Source organism: Typopeltis vanoorti, chromosome 10 (genome assembly GCF_054136105.1).
Source record: "Typopeltis vanoorti isolate ZY-2024b chromosome 10, IOZ_Tvanoo_1.0, whole genome shotgun sequence".
In the NCBI taxonomy this organism is placed as follows: Eukaryota; Metazoa; Arthropoda; class Arachnida; order Uropygi; family Thelyphonidae; genus Typopeltis; species Typopeltis vanoorti.
In genome coordinates, this window is record NC_143558.1 from 81,282,535 (window position 1) to 81,305,436 (window position 22,902).

The 22,902-nt window shown below is 35.9% G+C and overlaps 1 protein-coding gene across 4 annotated transcripts in view; it reads left to right on the forward strand.

Moving 5' to 3' along the window:
• The window catches only part of LOC150102539 (tetratricopeptide repeat protein 9C-like), a 159,811-nt gene that overhangs the window by 52,833 nt on the left and 84,076 nt on the right, over positions 1-22,902 (forward strand). The gene's annotated exons all lie outside the window — the stretch shown is intronic.

A 22,902-nucleotide genomic window follows, 5' to 3' on the forward strand; every position in this document is an offset into this window, starting at 1 on the left:
CGCTGCACATGTTTGCTTTTTTTGTGTATCTATTTCGGTATTTGTGTAAACAAACAATACACTTCGTGGAGATTTTTTTAGATTTGTATTTATTATGTGTACTGTATTGTATTTCTTTTTATAAGTGACATGTTTTATTGTAGCTTCACATTTATTTTCTGATTCTACCAGATAAGTGTCATTTCACTGATCAGTGTATTATTTTCAATATGGGGCCAAAGAAAACTAAGAAAGAAGAGAAGAAGAAAATCACAATAGAAATTAAGAAAGATTGTGGAAAAATATGAGAAAGGAATCAGGCAAAGTGATTTGTGCAAGCAGTATGACTTGTCCAAATCCACCATAGCTACATTTGTCAAGAAAGCAGATTTTTATAAGGAACTGGATGTGGCCAAAGGAGTATCTATCGTGCCATCTCGAAGAAATGGAAACTTTACTACTCATCTAGATTAATGACATGCAACTGAAAGGAGATAGTGTATCTCAAAACATGATCTGTTTACAAGCTCAAACTATTTACAAAGATCTTTCGCAGAACTTGTCACCCACTAGCAGTAGCAAAGACATTGGCAAAGAGTTTAAAGCTAGCAAAGGATGGTTTGAGAAATTCAAGAATAGAACCGGTATCCATAGTTTTGTTAGACATGGAGAGGGTGCTAGTGCTACAAAGAAGCCGCTGAAAGGCTCGTGAAGTAATTTCAGAAACTGACGGACTCAGAAGGTTACAGATCAGAACAAGTTTTCAACTGCGATGAAACTGGGCTTTTCTGGAAGAAAATGGCTAAGAGAATGTTCATCACTAAGGAGGAAATGGCATTGCCAGGACACAAGCCAATGAAAGACATACTAACTTTGCTTTTTTTGTGTTGATGCCAGTGATGATCTGAAGATAAAACTTATGTTGGTTTACCACTCTGAAAATCCTAGAGTCTTTAAAAAGCAGTGCTAACAGGCACAAACTGAACATTATGTGGTGAGGTAACAGCAGAGGCAATTCTTCTGTGAGTGAATGACAGAGGTCTTTGCTCCCACAGTGAAACAGTATCTACAAGAAAAGGATCTGCCTGAGAAAGTTCTTCTTATAATGGACAGTGCTCCAGCACATCCACCACAGTTGGATGAAGAGTTTAATGTCATCAAAATTAAGTTCTTGCCTCCTAATACCACACCACTCCTACAACCAATGGATCAATATATTATTTCCAACTTCAAAAAGCTTTATACCAAAGCTCTTTTCCAAAGATGTTTTGAAGTTATCACCGACATAGAATTAACCCTCAGGGAATTCTGGAAGAATCGCTTCAATTTTCTTCATTGTTTGCATCTTATTAGTCAGGCATGGGAAGATGTTTCTGTGAGAATTCTAAAATCAGCCTGGAAAAAGTTATGGCCCGACTGTGTCCAAGGAACTGCATTGGAAGGACCTGAAAGTGAAATTGACATTGTAGATACAGTTTTCTCCCTGGGCAAGACCATGCATTTAGAAGTTGATAGAGAAACACAACGTTGAGATGACCACTGAAGAGCTACAGGAGTTAAGAAGAGAGCAGGAAAAAGAAAGGGATGAGGAGGCGGAAAAGCAAGTGTCTTCAGAGGACAAAGAAGACAGCAACAAAAATCAAGGTGTTGTTTCTAAAGCCACTGATATCTTCAATTACAGATATCAGTGGCATTAATCACTTTAGAAGGGTGTTAAGGAAACAACAGATTCAGTCAATGTTGGATAGGTTTTTTTAAATCTGCCTCACCTAAGAGACAAAAAGAAAGAACTGATGACAACAAATCAAACCCCTGAACCACAAAACCAGCCACAAAAAAATGTATTATTTTTTTTTTTTTGCAATTTAATGGAAGATGATTTTCATACTAATCATGTCAAACCAAAATTTCATAAATAAAAATTAATATGTAATGGTATGCAAAATGCATATTTATAGTTCTCGTGGACAGGCTTATACGTTGGTTATGCATTATTAAAACACTTAAGGAATTGAACAATGTAGTTAAGGATATAAATTAAATTATACTTTAATAAATATTTTCCGATATTTCGGCAATGTCACATTGCCATCTTCTAAAGGAACTTACAAAAAAAAGCACGTGCACGTAGGCACTACAAACACAGTAACTGGGAATGAAGAGATGAAGCTATTGTTCTCCTAAAAGTCCTGATGGTGCCCTCTAGCGGGCTAAGTAGGTGTTCTTGGCCGTTGGGCTGACGGTCTGCTGATGTAAGCCTCCCAAATTTGGGGCAGTCGCATACAACCAAATTTGTTGAGGTTTGGAGAATTTCTTAGGGCTGAGGCTGATTCCATAAATAGTCTTTCGTATTTGTATTTGCTACGGTGTATTATTGTAGCTTTCTTCCACCGTATTCTGTGGCGTGTATCCAGAGCATGGTCCGCAAGACCAGAATGGCTGTACTTGTGAAACCGGATGTAGTCCTTGTGTTCAGAAATTCTGATATTCGCTGTCCTGCCTGTTTGGCCAAAGTAAGACGGATTACAACTGCAAGGGACCTGGTATACACCAGGTAGGTCTAGAGGAAGTGGTTGGTCTTTAGTGGAGCGGATAAGGGATGCCAATTTTCTGTAAGGTTTGTAACAGGAGGTCAGGTCAGGTCATGCTTCTTTAAGATTTTGGTAATCTTTTCCGAGGTGCCTCGGATGTAGGGAATGGTGATGGATTTAGAGTAATCCTTGTTGTGGAGGGGGGGAGGGGATCTGTGGTTTGTAAGTTCTAATATTTTTTGGACTTTTTCTGAGGGATAGCCATTGGCTGAGAAAGTGTTGAGGATGTGATTTAGTTCAGTGTTTAGGGCCAAGTCGTTTGAACAGATTAGTTTAGCCCTGTTGTATAGTGTTTTCACTACTCCATATTGTTGTGAGGGGGGGGGGATTGTTGGTGAATGTATCTGCCTGTATGGGTGGGTTTTCTGTAAACTGAGAAAACCAAGGTTCCATTAGGCTGGTGGGTGACTAGTGTGTCTAGGAAAGGGAGGCTGTTTTTTTCCTCTTTTTCCAGGGTGAATTTGATTCTGGGGTGTTGGCTGTTTAAGTGTGTTAAGAAGGAGAGAAGTGTTTCAGAGCCATGTGGCCAAATAGCGAACACATCATCAACGTAGCGAAGCCATATGGTTGGTTTTTGTGGGGCAGAGTTTAAGGCTTTCTCTTCAAAAGTCTCCATAAAGAAGTTGGCCAAGGGTGGGGGAGAGTGGTGAACCCATGGCTGTCCTCTGTATCTTTTTGTAGAATTCTCCCTGCCAAACGAAATAGCCTGAGTTCATTGTGATCTGAAATAGGGCTAAGATATCGGGAGGAAATTTGGCTTAGATGAGCTCTAAGTTTTCCCTGAGTGGGGCATTTGTGAATAAGGAGGAGATATCAAAACTGACCATTATGTCAGTATGTTGGAGTGTAAGGATTTCTACACTGGCTTTGAAGTGGGCTGAGTTTTTTATGTGTGATGGTGTGTTGCCAGTATAGTGTGTGAGCTGATTTATTAAAGTATAATTTAATTTATATCCTTAACTACGTTGTTCAATTCCTTAAGTGTTTTAATAATGTATATTTATAGTGTAAAAATGCTCCTTCTCCATTTCTTTGCATTTTCTTCATTTAATTAAGAATAGTTTTTTATTTTTTGAATTTTTTTTTTAATTTTTGAATCTGGGAACGGATTAATTGATTTCCTATAAGATATAATGAAAAATTGGGTATTGAGATACATACTTTTTGAGATACGAACCGCGGTCAGGAACAAATTAAGTTCGTAAGTTGAGGTACCACTGTACATTAAACAATTTCTATAGTCTCTTTCGTATTGAAATTTTCTTCTGTCTGGGGTTGTTCTGGTTGTTATATGGGTTGAAGATGGGTCTTCCATATTCTTGGAATAATGAATCCAAGAATGTGGAGGACCATTTTCAACCCATATAGCAACCAGAACAACCCCAGACAGAAGAAAATCTCAACGAAAGAGACTAGAAATTGTTTAATGTAGTTCCATTTTTTTTTCTCACCAGAGGTCTGGCTAGAATAAATGATTAACAAACATTTTAGATTTATTTTACTTTTGTATAGTGCAATGGCATGTAGCTTGTATATTATACGTATGTATATTTCCTGATGATGACCTCAATACAAAGGTCGAAACCTCGATTGTTACTTGCTTAATGTTAAGTAAAGTGTTTATTCTAACACGTGTGTTGTGTCTCCATGAATTCTACATTTTGATCTTTGCATTTACAGGATGACTACTTTACAGCAACCACCAACATACTGTAGTATGCTACGTCACATCTAAAACTATTTAACGCATCTAGCTTGACAGACCTCTTGTAGTTAATTAAAATTTTTATATAACAAAAATCCAAGTAAAATTAATTCAGCATTCATAATTTTTTTTTATTAATAACATCTGGTTCTTTCACCATACTTTTAGTCGTATGTTAATTCCCCCCCCTTCCCCATTGGAAATCCAGTGTTACATGTCATTAGGTACTTTAAGCAATCTGAAGATGTGTATTGTTGTCATGGTTGTATCTATGTTGTCAAGCACTTTAAGATTTTTAGCTCATCGTTTTTGTTTAAATTTTGTTGTTTTTATGAATGTTTTACGTCTCTAAAATTTCTTTCATACCCTGTTTTTGGGAGTTTAAGGGTTTGAGTGCCTTTTCGATCGGAAGGTCTCTAGTGCATGGTTGGAAAGGTCTATTTTTCTATGGTGGATTAGGCAGATATGAGTTGTGTTCTTTTTTTTTTTCTGATGTCAAGTGCACATCCATTTTGACCACTGTATGGCAGGTTACACATACATTTAATATGGTATGCTTCTGGGTTTGAGGGGAGGGAGCCAGATGTGTGGAATACATGTTTAAGGTTTTTAGGAATTTTAAAGATATTTTTAATGTTGTATGTCTTTAAATTTATACTTACTTTATCTGATAGACCTCTAATATATGAGATAGCTGTAGCTTTGCTGACATTGTTTTTTGTTTTGGTGTGTTATCTCTTTTGTCCAGTATGTTGTCAATTATCTTTTTAATAGATCCATTTTTAACAAAGGTGGTTGTAATCTGTTGTGTAGTTCTTTTTTGAGATCATTATAATTTGAGCAAATTGTTATCACTTTCTTTTTTGAAGGTATTTATTAGTCCTAATTTTTGTGTTGGTGGTGGTAAGAATATGTGTACAAACTGACTAATGTGTGTAGATATGATAAACACTAAATGAGAGTTATACTCCTCACTTGCCTTCCTGATAGAAGGCGAGTGAAGAGTATATATCCAGGAAAAGCAGGGAATTTGTTTTTCTATTTCTATCACGAATTGTGTGCAGTTGTGCTTTTTTGTTTAAATGCATGGAAAAAGCATTCAAGGTTTGGTGGCTCTGTTGCCAAATTATGAGTGTCATCATATTTAAGCCAGACTTCCAGTTTAAAATTTATAGATTCAAGAGCTTTCTGCTTGCTCTTCTTCTTTGGTGCATCCGAAAATTGGTAAATATAGCAGCACATCACAACATCCTGTCTTGTGACTTCCTTTTTATCTCTTCATAACTCTTAGCGCCAGTTAGCATCATTATGTTATTTATATATGAAATTCTTGGTCTGCCTCGTGGCCTCTTTCCTTCTACAGTCCCCTCCATTATTTCTGTAATCAGTCCCCCATGCCTCAAATGGTGTCCAATTAGGCTTTTTCTTCTCTTATTGATGTTTCATTAATGACCGCTCTTCATTAACTATATTCAGAACTTCTTCATTACTTTTTTTTTCTGTCCAACTAATTTTCATCATCTTTCTCCAGCACCAAATTTCAAATGCCTCCGACTTTTTCATGTCTTGTTTTGTTAGAGTCCAGGCCTCACAACCATATAATGCAATGCTCCATATGTATGTTTTCACTAGCCTTTTTTTGAGCTGGTTGCTAAGTCCTTTACTGGTAAAAATGTTTCTTCTGTTATAGAATGCTTTTTTGGCTAGGATTATTCGTGCTTTAATATCTGATTGGTTTCTTTTTGCGTTGCCATAAAGAAATTTGCTGTGGGGGAGCATTCATAAAGCTGGCATCGATGTCAAAGCTGGCTAAAAAAGGATCTTGTTGATCCTTTTAATCTCGTGTCCAGTCTAATTTTGTTAGCTATGTTAAGAGTTGGTATTATAAATGTTTTTTTTTTTTTTTTTACCTTCTTTAAACCTTGATTTTTTTTACACCTACATGTCTAATTTTTCAATGGTTTGAGGAGCAACTGCAGAAGATTTGCGAACATTTATTCAGCTCATCTAAAGATCCTCCCCCCTCCAGAAGTATGTCAAATTGAACATAAAAACCAGATCTGCAGAATCCACCATGAGAAAAACAGGCCTTTCTGATCATGCACTTGAGACCTTCCATAGAATTGATTGGAAAGGCCCTCAAATCTTACTACACAAAAACATGGTATGAAGGAAAATTTAAAAAGGCATGGGAAACATTCATGACAACTAAATTTAAACAAAAATAACAGGATAAAAATCTAAGTTTTGAAAAAGCGTGTATATACAACCCTGGCAACACACATCCTCAGATTGCCAGAGTACCTCTCTACTGATAACAATGATCTCCACAACAAGAAGAAAAATTAACATCCGCAAAGGACTATAAGCAAAATACCATAAGTTAAACTAATGAATAATTACATTAACAAGACTAAACGTAAGGTACAAGAACCAGATATCATTAATAAGAAAGTTATGATTGGCTGATATAATTAATTATTAATCTTTTTTTTTAACCCCAAGTGGTCAGGCTAGATTTAAAGTAGGTTTTGGATCTGGTGTAGCTTAATTACATTAGATGTATGCTGCTGTAATATAGTTGTGTATATAAAGGTCAAAACATAAAGATTTCATTATCAGTTGAGGTAAGCATGTTAACTACTTTTAATCTGATTTCCTTCATATCACCATTGCTAATCCACATGTTAATTTGGAAGTACTCCTGTTGTCACCATTAAGAAATGTAAACTGATGAATTTCAAAAGTGTTTTATCTAATGTAATTAAAACTTAATTTCAAAGCTTATTTATGAAATTTATATGTATAATGTTATGAAAAGCAAACATAAGTACTTTGATTCTTTGAGATTTTTACATCTACCTTAATTTTAAGAGTTGACTCACAATTACAGTGTACAATTTAAGTACAGTCTCTAAAAGTAAGCTTTCAGGGACACAATTCTAAAATTGAGGATAGTACAGTGGATTATGGTAGTGTTGTGGAGGCCACACTTCCTATTTATACACCATATAATTTCAGCATAATAAATTTAGTTTAATCCTTTATCCAAGTGTGAGCAAACAAAGTTTGCACCTGAAAGTATCTTCAGGATACTTTCAGGGGTAAGGTGGTACAACACCAGGGCACTCCTTGCAAAGGTGGAGCAAGCTACCAACACTCCTATCTGAATATCTCCCATAATGCAAAACACATCTCCTTGCGGATATATCTAATGTTATGCATTAAGGGAAGGGCCACAACCCAGACTAGTTTCGACCTTTATTGAGGTCTCTTCAGTGGGAGCCAGGCCCAAGTGGAGATACCAGGCAGAAGCATTAGCAGGTCGGTCATATCTACCTATAGGAGTTGCCAAATGGTGTGCCACCCTTTTTTAATAAATTACTCTGGATTTAGAGAAAGGTGTTGAAAGTTTATTTTTCACTTGGTTAGAGTATAATAAATTTAGTTTAATCCTTTATCCAAGTGTGAGCAAACAAAGTTTGCTCCTGAAAGTATCTTCAGGATTGGGGTAAGGTGGTACAACACCAGGGCACTCCTTGCAAAGGTGGAGCAAGCTACCAACATTCCTATCTCAGTATCTCCCATAATGCGAGGAGTGCCCTGGTGTTGCACTACCTTACCCCAGTCCCGACGATACTTTCAGGCACAAACTTTGTTTGCTCACACTTGGATAAAGGATTAAACTAAATTTATTATACTCTAACCAACTGAAAAATAAACTTTCAATATAATTTCAGCATTTTGAATGGTATTTTTCTTGGCACCTCACGATATTTATATTTTCTCTTCTTATCAGTCTTCTTCACATGACTTTTGTTTAGTGACTTTTATATATACAGGTAAACTTTCTTACATTTTTCTGTCATTTCTGTGAAGGTGTCTTCTGACTTCATTGCTTGGAATTCCCCCCTCCAGACTGCATGTTTTACATCTTGGATCCATGAGGTTGGGAACCTTTTATCCTTGTATATAACCTTACATATCTCCCAGGCTGCATTAGTTTTTTTTTTTTTCCCCTGTTTCCTTTTTTCTACAGTAATATTTGAGTTTATAATCTTTGAAATCTGCTTGCCTTTAAAAATTTCTTATAATACATATTTTTCATTTCAGTATGTTTTTCTTACATATTTTACTTTCATTTAATCCTGCTTAAAACTAAATGGTGATCACTTCCTGTAGCAAAACCCTGTATACTCTTGTATCCCAAATCATTGTAAATATATCACAATCAACAGACAATGGAGGAGATGAGGAATCTGGAGATGATGATGGACAAGGAACTAAAGTTTCAGGGACACATTTCTAAAATTGAGGATAGTACAGTGGATTATGGTAATGTTGTGGATGACACTGAAGTGTATAAGTGAGGATGTTCTTGTTTAATTATAATACTTTGATCAGTCTATATGTGGACTGTTGTGCACTGATTTGGTCACATGGTTTTTCAAAAGGATGAAGAGATATTGGAAAGGATCCAGAGATGATTGACTAAGGTTGCTGTTCTCTGGAATGTTGATATGAGGATAGATTGAAGGAATGCAGTTTGCATAGTCTGGAGCAGGATCAGCAGGGATGTTATTGAGACACATACTGCTGGTAAGCAGTTATTACCAGATCACTGTGGATGAGGTTTTTTTTTGTAGAATGGGAGAGGACAAAAGGCCATTCCTGGAAGCTGTTGAGGATTGGGGTTAGGGTGAGGAGCAGGTATTTTTTGCATGGAGAGTGTGTGTGTGACTAGAATGCATTGCATGAGTGTGTGTGGTGAGTGCAAGACAGTGAATGCATTTAAGGCTCTTGGTATGGTGATCTGTGTGTATGACAGCAAGACCACCCACAATGAGTCATTGGTTCCATGCAGTGCTAACAATGATAATAATCATAATACTGATGTAGTCATTGAGACTTATTTCATGTATGGTTTTTCCATGTGAATTGATGTGCATCTTTAATTTTGGAACATGGTGTTAGTAATGACTAGTCCATGTCCTGAACAGAAATATGGTATTCCTTATCTACTCTGCTGTTTGGGTTTCCAATAGAAACTAGCTTCTCCTTTTTCTTTGTCAACTGACTTCCTCTAATGACTCAAAAAGACTCCTATTTTTCCTTAATAAAATATTTTGGGGGACTATAGTCACTACCAATAAGCACAGATATAATATATGGTGTATAACAACATAAATTACATCCAGGATGGAAGTTATGTTAAGATGGTACGTGGTCATTTTTTAAGTCAGTTATGTATTTTGACACGTTTTCTATTACAGAAAAAAAAAAAAGCCTGTTTGGATAGTTTTAATTTCATTATGGAAAACTGATATTTTGGATTTAATGGATATACAAAAGTAGGAAAGAAATGCTAGGAATTGAGAATTCTAAATCCAGTAAAGAAGGCTGTAATTATAGTGAAATGAGCAATATTGTAAATCAAAATAAAAAATATCAGATAAAGATAAGAGTGCTGTTTATTCCAGTGAATAAAGAGTACCTGATTATAATTGCATATTGCAATGGAAATCATTGCTTATTGTTGTTGTCAAGTCCATTGAAGAGTTTCTAGATATGATCTCTAGAACTTCTTTGGCAATCTGTTGAACTTTGTTGGAGTAATGCTTTTCTTTAGGGTTATTGTCAATTTTCTGTTGAGCAGCAGCAATTGCTGGACAAGAATAGATATGGGTAGGTGTTCAACTTCTGGACAGTTCTTGCATGCTTCATAGCTCCTACTACCATCTGGCTGAATTTTCATGCCTTTAAAATGTTCCATCCTTGGTCTGATGATGATTGTGGTTATTTCTCTGTTTTCATTAATTTCACTGATTTCATTCTTCTTGAATGTTTGTTTTACCAATCTTATTTTGACGACAGAGTTAGCATCAGTTAGTGATAGTGGGTGTAATTTTTGAGGTAAATTTCTTGCTTCTTTGGCTAGTCTGTCTGCTCTTTTATTGCCTTCAATATTTACATGGGCTGGTATCCATTGCAGTGTTCAGTTCTTATTTTTCAAATTTAACGTTGTTAGTTGTTCATGAATTTCCATTTTTTAATGCTTCTAGTGCAGATTTTGAGTCACTGTAGGTGGTTATTCCTTCTGTAATATTTATTACTTGATTAGAGAGATAGAACTTGAGTGCTGTTTGTATGGCTGTTAATTCACAGGTGAAGTTTGAGACTATTTTGCCAGCTGTGGTTTTGATTAACCTCCAGGTAGAGTTAGAAAAACTCCTGAACCTCCATGGTTTGAGTGCTTCATCAGATGATCCATCATTGTAGGCAATGACATAGTTTAAATTATTTAAGTGATGTATAGTGGCAAGTCCTTTTCTTTTATTTTCTTCTTGTGAATCCTTTTTTGAACAAGGTTCTAGGAGATTTAAGTTTATCATTGTGTTTTTTGGTAGAATAGTGGAAAGGAATGGTCCTTTGCTTATTTCAATGGACAGGTGTTCTAAGCCAATCTAATTTCATGATCTTATTGTAAAGTGGATGATCTCTTTAGTCTAGATTTTCTTGTCCAGGCATCGAAAGTCCTGAGTGATATGTGATCCTGTTGTTGACTCCTGATTCTGTTAATGAATTTAACTGTGGAGAGTTTTTTTCTGTCTTCTGATATGTGCCCATACTCTTGTTGAGCTTTTAAATTATTTATGGATGAGACTGTACCTATAATAATTTTTGCTGCTCTTGATTGTACTCTGTCAAGTTTTTCTTTTGAACTAGTAGAAGCTGAAGCCCAGATGGATAAGACATATTCCATAGTGGGTCGTATGAGTGCAGTATATGTAGTTTTGAGTGTCTTCGGTTTTTGTACCCCCACTTTGTTCCACAAAGCTTATTAAGCTTTTTAAGAGCTTTATTAGAAATATTTGTAATATGTGTTGTAAATCTCTCAGTTTAGTATCTAGGTTAGGCCTAAGTATTTTGGAGACTGATTTTTTCCTATTAAATCATTGCTTGTAAATGAGAAATACATACTTTATGCATATGCTTATCTTGGAAAAAGGTCAAATGTAGTGCTACAGATGGATGGCCTCTGTTATGGCTGTTAGTGTGATGTTGGATGGGGGGGGGATGAAACTGTGTAAAAAGATGATGGAACTGCTGTTTCATGTTACATAAAACAGCAGTTTCTATAATCTGTTTTGAAATCAAGTTTGGGATGATGATGCAGTGTATCTGATTGGGAAGAATGTATTGAAAGATTTGGAGGAGACAAGGACTTGAAAATTTAGAAGCCACTTTGCTAGAGTTGCAAGGATAACACTGAGGATTATGGTAGTGATGAGGAGGACTATCGTTTAAAAATAGATTATAGTTCCACTTTACCAGTATAACATTTGGTCAAGACTGCACATACTCTGTGCTCACTTACTTTTCTGGATCATTTATGGAAATGATCCAGAATAAATAGAATAAAATTGAACTTCATATTGAAAAGAAGGGTGTGTGTGTAAAAAAAGGTCTGAAATGAATCAAAGTTGACCAGCTATCAGATGTGAACTGTAGACTCAAATGCGCAAATATTAATAAAAACTGAAAGAGTTTGAAAACAAGAACTAAACCTTGGAGATTCAGTGACAAACCCCGAAGAAAACATTGATTCGGCCAGAGAGAGGCATCTAGTGAGATAATCTGCAAGGATAGAAAAAATCAGAACTCCTTGATGGATTCAGGAATTTAAAGAGACAGTCAAGGAAAAGAAGAAAACATATTGAAAGTTCCTGGCAAGTAAGTCACGTTGTTCTCTTAGGGAATACAGAGAAAAATGTAAGAAAGCAAAGCATTGTGTGAAATTAGCTAAACAAAAATCAAGGAAATTGAATTGAACATGAAAGATGTCCCCATCTTTCATGTTCAATGTTTATTACATGTTTATTACATCTTTCATGTTCAATGTTTATTACATGTTTATTACATCTTTCATGTTTATTACTTTCGTAATAAACATGAAAGATGTTCCCATCTTTCATGTTTATTACGAAAGTGGTATTTTTCAATGGTAAGAACATTGAAAATGAATATCAGGAAGGTGATAAAATATTCTGGAGGCTATTGAAAAAGTTCAGAAATTGAGGAAAGAGTACTGCGAAGGAATTAGGGCCACGAAAAGTGAGGATAAAGACTTTCTTAATGTATGGAGTAATTACTTTGAAAGATTGCTAAATGAAACAAGCAGTGACAGCATGGTGAAAATACTCAACAGGAATGCCATCTGGAATATATACAGTAGAGCTCGGTTATAACAATCACGGTTACAGCGAATTCACGTTTATAACGAATAATTTTGAAGGTATATTTGAATTACGTTTGATTTAATGCATGTATTTCATGTTTATTATGAATTCATTTCACGGGAATAGCGAATGAATAATACACATTAGTCGTTCCTTTACTGACTGACATTTCGTACGTATGCATTTTCTGGTTGTGGAAAAATGTCAGGAGTCAAACGGAAAATTTTATCGGTTTCCGAAAAAGTAGGAATTATATGGGAGGTGGAAAGTGGCCAATCAAATCTGACAGTAGCAAAGAAGTATGGTTTGTCCCCATCTACAATATCAACAATTTGGAAGAATCGCGAGTTGAAAGCTTTTGAAAACAACTTATCGAAATGTAAAAAACTTAAAAAGTATAATAATAGTGACGTTGACGAGGCACTTCTTTCATGGTTTAAAGTGCAAAGAACCTATTAGCGGACCAGTTTTGAAAGTTCAAGTCAAAAAATTTGCTGTTCAACTTGGTTATAGCGATTTTAAATGCAACAATGGGTGGATTGATCACTTTAAGAACAGAAACAATATCGTCTATGCAAAAGTAAGTGGCAAGGCGTTGTCCATTGACAAAAACTTTGTTTCTGACTGAATCAAGAATGTATAGCTGGACATCAAATGAAGGTATGGATACAACAACATTTATAATGCAGACGAAGCAGGGTTTTTTTATAATTTAACGCCCGATAAAATTTTTCAATTTAAAAGCAAAAAGTGCATTGGCGGAAAACTTATTAAAAATAGACTCACAGTTTTAGTTTGTGCGAACATGACCAGTAGCGATAAAAGAAAGCTTCTTGTAATTGGAAAATCGGCAAAGCCTAGATGCTTTAAAAACATAAAGAAACTTCCCGTTGATTATACAGCGAATAAGGAGGCCTGGATGACATCTTCAATTTTTGAAAATGAAATTCGCAAGTGGGATAAAAATCTTTGCAGTGAAAACCGGAAAATTTTGTTATTGATAGACAACTGTCCTGCCCATCCTGTAGTGGCTAATTTAACAAACATAAAACTTGTTTTTTTGCCGCCGAATGTGACATCTGTCTTGCAACCACTTGATCAAGGCGTAATTAGATGTTTTAAATCCCATTTTCGTCATCTGTTAGTCTTGGAACTGATAGAAACACAGAGAAAAATCCGCGGAAAATGTTTATGCTTACGACTCGAAGATCATTGTACTTCACGCAATACGTTTAATGAGTGATGCTTGGAATTTGGTGTCGTCGTCTACGATACAAAACTGTTTTAAGAAAGCTGATCTTGCAGAATACGAGTGCGAATCTGAAGAAGATGAAGAGGATAACTTAACGTTATCAGCATGGTTAAAAGCGCGAATGTGCACAGAGATTGATAATTTTATAGACATTGATAATGGTGTCGCAACTTCGGGTATACTGACAGACGCTGACATCTTAAAACAAATCTCTCATACACCAGAAGAAGATAATAGTAGTGACTCCAAGGAAGAAAATAGCAATGATGAGAAAATCGTTACCTTGTGTGAAGCAGAAAGTGCTTGACATATTTTAACAAGATTTATGGAATCGTGATCTGTAAGTTCAGACGACACATTCAAGCATCTTAGTGGTATAAGGAACAATTTCAGACGTATGAAATATGCGTCTTGTGCAAAGTAAAGCACGCTTGATGATTTTTTATGTAAAAATGTGAAGTTTTAAAAATTTTTGTTCTTTATATGTATGTATGCATGCACATATGTATTTATGTTACCCAATATACCTATGCTGAGAAAAATCTGAAAACATTTTTAATTCGCTCAAATTATGACCTTCTTGGATATAACGAATAGTAGTTATTACGAACAAATATGTGCGGTCTCGTGGAATTCGTTATAACCGAGTTCTACTGTATATATCTGTACTTGAAGTAGAAAAAGCCATCGCCAACCTGAAATGTGAGAAGGCAGCTGGAGTAGATGATATTCAACCAGAAATGCTAAAATATGGAGGTGTAAAAGTTTTACAGTGGCTACACCGCATAACTCGCTAGGCCTGGTCATAGGGTAAAATTCCAGACAATTAAATTAGAGCACTCATAGTGTGTTATGATCCATCGAGTCATTTCCGACTCTTGGTGACTCCACGAACATACACTCTCCATTCCGATCTGTCCATGACCATGTCTTTCAGAACCTGCAAGCACACTCCAGTTGCTTCTTTAACTCCATCCACCCATCTAATTCTTGGTCTTCCTCTTCTCCTGCTTCCATCAACTTTAGCAAGCATCATCATTATCTTCTCCAGACTGTCATTTGCTCGTATAATATGTCCGAAGTATGACAATTTTTGCTTGATGATCATAGCTTCAAGGGAGCAATCTGGCTTTATTCTGTCTATCACTGATTTATTGGTTTGCTTTGCAGTCCATGGTTAGTAAACATCTCCAAACCCATAATTCAAATGCATCTATCTTCCTTTCACTCTTTCTCAGGGTGCAACTTTCACATCCATACAACCCCCACAGGGAATACCATTGTTTTCACGATTCTGATTTTTGTTGTGAGGCTAATATCTTTATCTTTAAAGATCTTGCTTAAATTTCTCATTGATTTTTTTCCAAGTAATAATCTTCTAACTTCTTCGGTAGAATAACCATCTCTATCAATTCGGAAACCTAGGAACACAAAATTGTTAACCGCTTCCATTTTCTCCCTATCTACTTCAAAATCATTAAGTTCACATGTTGCCATAACTTTTGTCTTTTTGAGGTTAAGTTTAAGACCATATTTAGCACTTTCTTCTTTAACTTTCATAATAAGTTCCTTCAAATCTTCTTTGCATTCTGCTAGCAAGATGGTATCATCTGCATACCTCAAATTATTAATATTTTTTCCACCAATTTTAATTCCAACTGACGACTCCTCTAGCCTTGCCATTCTTAAAATATATTCTCTGTACAAGTTAAACAGATACGGAGATAAAATACATCCTTGTCGCACCCCTTTACCTATTGTGAAATACTCAGTTTCTCTAAGATCTGTTCGGACAGTAACTTCTTGTTCAAAGTAAAGATTCCTCAGAAGGATAATGAAATGATCTGGGACTCCCGTTGTTCTTAACACATTCCACAGTTTCACATGATCTACAGAGTCAAAAGCCTTGCTATAGTCAAGGAAACAAAGGTGGACATTCTTGTGATATTCCTATGCTCTTTCTATTATCCATCTCACATTGGTGATTTGATCTCTTGTTCCTGTGCCTTTTTGAAATCCTGCTGTTCATCTGGCATTTTTCTCTTCATGAAGGTTTCCAGTCTTTTCTGAATGATTGCATGAGAAATCAATGCTATAGTTCTGTAATTTTTGCACTCTCTTGCATCACCTTTCTTCAATAAAGGTATATAAACTGATTTTTTCCATTCCCTAGGCCATGTAGTGTGATCCAAATTCGCTGACATAGAGCTGTTAAAATTTTAACTGCTCGTGTCCCAGGGCTTTGAGCAGCTCAATGGGTATTCCATCTTCTCCTGGTGCTTTCTTGCTGGATAGCTGTTGCAGTGTCCACTTCATGTCACTCTCCAGTGGTACTGGCTCCTGTATATAATCCTGCTCTTCAAATTTCTCAGTAATTTTGGAGTCCTTTCTGTAAAGGGCTTCTGTATACTTTTTCCATCTTTCTTTGATGTCTGTAGCTTCTGTAAGATATCCTTTGTGTTTGCTTTTCAGTATTGTCACCCTGGCACTAAAATTCCCTGTTAGTTCTCTGATCTTTTTGAAAAGATGTCTTGTTTTTCCTTTCTTGTTTTGGCCTTCTATTTGTTGGCATTCCTGATTAAAGCATTTTTCTTTGTCTCTTCTGGCTTGTCGTTGAAACTCTGCATTCAAATGGTGTGCTTCCTGCAAATTTCCTGTGGCCTTCATTTTCCTCCTTTCCTGAGCAGTTTTGATGGCATCTTCTGACAGCCATTTGGACTTCTTCTTCTTCTTACAAACTTGGAATATTCTTCTTTGCTTCTGTTTTAATTATATCTTTAATCTCTTCCCATAGTTCATCTGGTTCTCTTTCACACAAATTGAGTGTGTTGAATCAGGTCTGTATGCTGATATTGTATTCAGCTGGTATGTTTCCAAGATCATATCTGATAGACATTTGTGTTGTTTTCAGTTTCTGTAGTTTCACGTGTATTGTGGCCACTAATAACTCATGGTCTGTTCCACAGCTTGCACCTGGAAAAGTCTTGACAGACTGAATTGCACTTCTCCATCTTCTTTGTCCAAGTATATAGTCAATTTGATTTCTTTGTTGTCCATCAGGTGATACTCATGTGTACAATCTTCTTTTCCTATAGTCTCTTCCCTGCAGTGTTACGAATACCTAAACCAAAACGACCTGTTATTCCTTGTTCCTCAGTCTCTCCCATTTTTGCATTCCAATCTCCAATAAGTAACCATAAATCTCGCTTTGGTGCCGCATCTATCACTTTTGTAACTTGCCATAAAATTCTTCAATGTCTTCTTCTAATGCCTCTGTAGTAGGTGCATAAACCTGAATGATGGTCATATTCATTGGATGTCCACTCACTCTGATAGAAATGATTCTGTCACTCACTGGATTATAACCCAACACATACCTAGCCATCTTTTTCCTGAGTAAGAAAGATACTCCATTTTTTCGACTTGTCTCATGTCCTGAGTAATACACCATATAGTCCCCTGACTGAAAATGGCCCATTCCTGTCCATCTAAGTTCACTTATTCCCAATATATCCAGCTTCTTGCACGCCATTTCCATCTTTATTATTTCCAGCTTACCTTGGTTAATACTTCTAACATTCCAAGTCCCAATCCTGTGGTTTTTTGTGAAACAGGGAGCCTCCCTTTTCCAACCAGCAGCATCCGTGACCAAGCTTCCTTCCAGGTTTGACCTGGACACATCATAAAAACTAGTTCTACTTGTGGAAGCCCTCTGTTCTTCCCCAGTTGCATGTTGGATGCCTTCAGGCCCGGGGATCTTACCATCCAGCACCATATCGTGCTTTCTCATTTTTTGGCATGTTCATGGAATGTTCTTGGCAAGGTACAGAGGTGGTTTGCCGTTGCCTTTCTCTGGAATATTTTTCGACCTTCCAATCTAGATCTGTACTGTTCTGTGAACAGCTGAGCACTCATAGTACTCATCTATAAAAAAGGGAATAAAGCTGAATGTGAGAATTACAGAGGAATTTTTCTACTGAGTGTTCCTGGTAAGATTTTTATACCAGTATTATTGAGAAATGGCTAAGAAAAATTGTGGAGGATGACTATCAATAAGATGGATTATCAATAAGTTTTGTAGGTCTGGAAAAGGCATATGACACGGTGGCAAGAGGAAAGCTGTTCAAAACATTCTAATTCAGCTATCTGTTCATTGTACATCCAGAGATGCTTTATGGTCACTCAGATGCGTGATGTACCACACCAGTCCTTGCCATGTGGTCCTGCTGTGTGCTTTTCTGAAGGCTTCAACTCTCTGAAGATCATTCACTCCACACACACACACCATCCATCTCAATTGACAGTCTGTTCACTTTTTCCAGAAACTTTACCTTCTGTTACTGTTCTGAAAAGTCCTCCTTCCATCCTTTCAATGTAAGCATGGAATGAAAGTATTTTAGCTGTCAAAAGTATTCTATTATATAGTATAAATGGCGACAGCAACATTATGTCAAGCAATACATGGTCTAGATACAAGTTGTAAATCAGCAGTTACAATTGAAGGAGGTACAGGAAGATGATTTAATGGTAGGTCAGGTGTGCAACAAGGGTGTACATTATCTTCACTGTTATTCATCATCTATATGAATCACATTATGAAGAAAAGCAGTATTAAACTTGATATCAAAATTGGAGATGTCAGTTTCAGCTCTTTACTTTCTGCAGATAATATTGTACTTCTGAATAAATCCAGTACAAGTCTGCAGGATTCCCTGACCAAATAGAATCACTCTTGTAAAAAAATATGAAAATCAGCAATAAAAAGACAGATATTGAAAATAGGCAGAAACATTGAAAACATCAACTACATCCTGAATGGAGAACCTATAAAACAGGTAAAATATCTCAGCTATTTAGGCACAGTTTTTAGTGAAGATGACAAATTAAATTTGGAAATAGACAACAGAATCAACAAAGCTGGAATGGTAGGAAGACAATAGAATAAACTTATATGGAATAAGAGAGAGATTAGTCAAAATACTAAACTAAGTGTATACAAGACGGTATTTAAACCTGTTTTAATTTATGTATCTAAGAGCTGAGTTAGAAATAAAACTCTTGATCAAAGACTGGAGACCACAAATATGAGAGTCCTGAGAAAGATTAGAGGACTGAACAGATGGTATCAATGGCAGTATCATATTAAAAATGAGGATAATTAGGAAAGAACTTTACATTGTTAGCATTCAGAAATGTGTTAACAGAGCTAATCTCAGGTGGTATGGTCACTGGTGTTCTTTGCCGTGATTGCAGGAAAAAGACCCAGAGGAAGACCAAGATGTAGGTAGATTGATACAGTAAAAAGTGCCTTAAAAGACAGAAATATAAGATCTGATAATATTGGAATATTGACAGATAACAGGCTAATCTGGAGAAAAATTGTTATTAGGAAGTTAGTAGTGATGTAACTGTTCTTGTAGTACTGTCATAAGATCCTGTACACCTCCAGACAGTATATGTCAGCCATTTGATGATGAACAAGCAGAATATGAGCTTTTTTCAGTTGAAACTGAGTTAGTTGATTTCATATAGGATTTTTTCTCCCAAGAAACCCAACACATTTTCATCCCCAGATAGAGACATGTCATCAGAACACATAATTATCAGACAAAAATAGAATTAGTGAGCAGTAGATGGCACTGTGTGTATAGAAGAATCATTAAATAGTGTAAATGGTGAGTTGTTATAGTGCTCTCCCATGACAAGTCTTTGTACTCGTAGGTATCACATAATAATAATATCTAAACACTTTGTATGTTATATGGCTAAATAAATAATATTCATGCATTTGCAAAAATTTATAATGGATTGTTTCAATGTTTCATTGATCACATGAATGTGTTCAAAGTTCTTCGGTTACACTTTATATATAGTTTGACTGGAGAAATCTTATATTGCTCAAGTTTCATACTCATTTAAGTCTTTATTTTTAAATAGTGTTCCAGTTTGATTGATCTTAAACAAGTATTTTTCTCACTTTATTTGTCCAGATCTAGAGAACATATCTTAAATCCCCCCCTCCCCCATTTGACTCCAACCACCTATTCCACCTAATGTAAATTCAGAGTACTTTTCTCTGCTAAATTTCGTACCTCATATATCAAAGGAAAAAAAAAAAATTAAATAAGATTTTTGAAATATACAAAGTAAAACCAATGCTTTTGTAAATATTAATTGTGAATAGTGTTAAATATGGAATGAAAGGCTTAATTTGTCCTTAAGCATTTCATTCGGGATTTAACTGGGATGCAAAGTTTCCCAAAAGTAATATTTGTAAATAGGTAAAAATTGAAGTTCTAAATATAGTAAAAATGTTTTTTTTATGTATTTTGCTATGTATTAATTTATAAATGGTCCTATAAATAACAGACAAGAAACAAGAAATTGTAAAAGTAATATTGTAACAGGAAAGTCAGAGCAATGTGCAGACTTGTATAATCGGATTATAAACTTGACCCCAGAAAATAGCTATACGTGGTTCGAGGCATGTGCGAAATGCCCACGTGGAGATGCAACGGAGAGGATAAAGTACAGTGTGCAAAAAGCTTGGGTGGCGTCTGCAGTCGATGACATAGTAGGGAGAGAGCAGACACGGAGAAATATAAAAGGATTGGTGGCGCAAGCTCAGGCTCTCTCTCTCTCTTGTGGTCCTTTTCTCATGGCGTAGAAGTCGTTCGGGTGAATGAAGGATGGCCAAGTGGCAACGATACAGTTAAGTAGCGGCTGAGTCCAAGCATTGTCATCGATGCAACGAGACAACTAGCAAACACGGAAATTTCGTGCAGCTCCAGCTGTACCTTTCCATTAGAGGAATTTCGAGTATGAGGCAAAGAAGTGATTCGTGACCGAAATCACTGGAAGATCGAGACGGGGAACAACAGATTCCAGAACGAGGTAACCACCCGAAGTAAGCCTATAAGAAGATCACATGAGAAGTGTCTCCTGAAAGATTGAACTGGTCGGTAATGTAGAGTTTTTATGTCCATTGTATTGTATTTTAAGGCCAGGGTGAGCGAAAGTGTTAATTTTCTTGTGATCAGACTTGTGGATAGAATTCAGGACTCTAAACACCTAATCCTCTAGCAAGGAACTTTGTAGCTCTAGAAGTGTATTGTTTTAAGTATTGTTATTAGATTGATTTGATGTGTTATATATCAGTGTTTGAGGAGAGAGTAAGATATTCATATACGTGACTGTGATAAGTGAGCGGGGTTAAGACAGCTTGGCTCTGCTAATGTCCCTTAATATGAAATGCCGATTGTATTATAGATCTTGTCTGTTAGTATAGCATTACTTATAGAAACTTTTCATTTAAATTAGTTTTCTTGATTAATATGTACCATTACTTAGAATGAATAAACTTTCATGTTTTCTTTACCCAAAATACGTGTCTGATCTGTCAAGCCAATGCGCCACTTGCTATAAATAGAACCTGTATAAGTTAAAGCGTGGGAACTGGTTACGACTGCAATATAAAAATAAGTATCGTAAGGGTTTGTTTGTATTAGATTGCTAAATCATGAAATAGTCTGTGGGTTGACTCTCTGACAGTATTAATTCTATTGTATAGGAATACAATAGAATTACTCTTCCTTGAGGCAATCTCTTTGTCTGAAAGATTTGCACACAAGTTCGATTAAGAGTGAGGCCACAGAAAGGTCGCGAACTTTGATAGATAGCTGTAACTAAGGGATCGAAAAGTTAGGGAAGAAATGAAGCTAAAGTAACCCAATGTGCAAACAAATTTAGAATAGATAAATTAAAAGAAGAACAGAACACATAATTAAGGAAATATTACAATAGCATAGGCCTCCTTAATTCATTCAGTATTAATGATGATGCCCTCTTGCTGGAAAGACCTGTGATCATATCCTGGCTAGGATTCAAAAATGTTCATCAGGACTTAACTGGTTGTGAGTTAGCTGGTCTCATATGGATGGGGGAAGAATTTTTGCTCCATGTAGGGGGGGGATTTTTCACCCACAAAATAGGAAAACCAGCTATAAGAACATATACAATTTACAGAAAATGCAGATATGATTAACTGCTTTATCACACACAGGTTTATAAGAAGCCAAGTTAAGTTACTTGGCCGTGACAGGCCATTGAGCTTAATGCAAAACGAAAGATGAGATGGAATGGGATATGGCGTATCAAGCAATTTTGAAATACTACATCCAGAATTATGACTGTTGAGAATATAATAACATAATGGAAAATTATAATTAAAAAAAAAAAAACACCCTGAATCAAATCTGAATGTTTTCTAATTTCTTGATTAATTACTGAATGTTGTATTCAGGGACATATAATCAGAGTGTGCTAGGTATGCAGCGCACACCCACAGAATAGCAATATCACTGATATTATATTTTTGCATTTATTCCTGTTAGACTTCCCTAATTGTTTCTTAACTTCATGTGATTCCTAAAAAACATAATATACTAATGCTTCACAAAGAGGGCACTTTTCAATGTGTAAACATTGCATCACATTTGTATTAATAGCCTGGGTGTGCAGTCACAAATACAGACACCTTTGAGCCCTTTGAACAGATGTACAGATGGTGCAGTGGGTCAAATTCTTTGCATTCTGATAGTTTTAAACCACCTAGAAGGCAAGGCAGAGTGTGCACTGAGACAAATACACCCAGAAGTCAGTTGCTGTGATTGGTTATTTGTCAACCAATCCAACTGAATGTCATTCGTCATGAGTTGCTGTTTGTGTTTCCTGAGTTTCATTTGTTTTGCATGTGTGAAGTGTGTTTAGGATACCGATATAGACAAGTTTCTATAAATAACTTATAACATTTTTGCTCATATTTACAATGGAAAACAGTGATGAACTACTGAATGTTCTGTTTTCTGCCACATGTTTCATGGATTGTATGATTATAGTCAAAGGAGGTTGGAACTTGTGTATAAATAAGTAAAACAATTACTAATTATATGAAGAGCCAAAGGCTTCAATTCGGCGACATGAACTTATTTAAGTTAAGAGATATTGTTACACCCTGATAACCAAGAATGTAAAAATTTCAGTTATCATGGTGTAACAAGAAAATAAAAATATAAAATCCTATGTAAGTAGCTAATACAAAATATTAGACAGAAAATATGCTTGCATCCAAGTAAA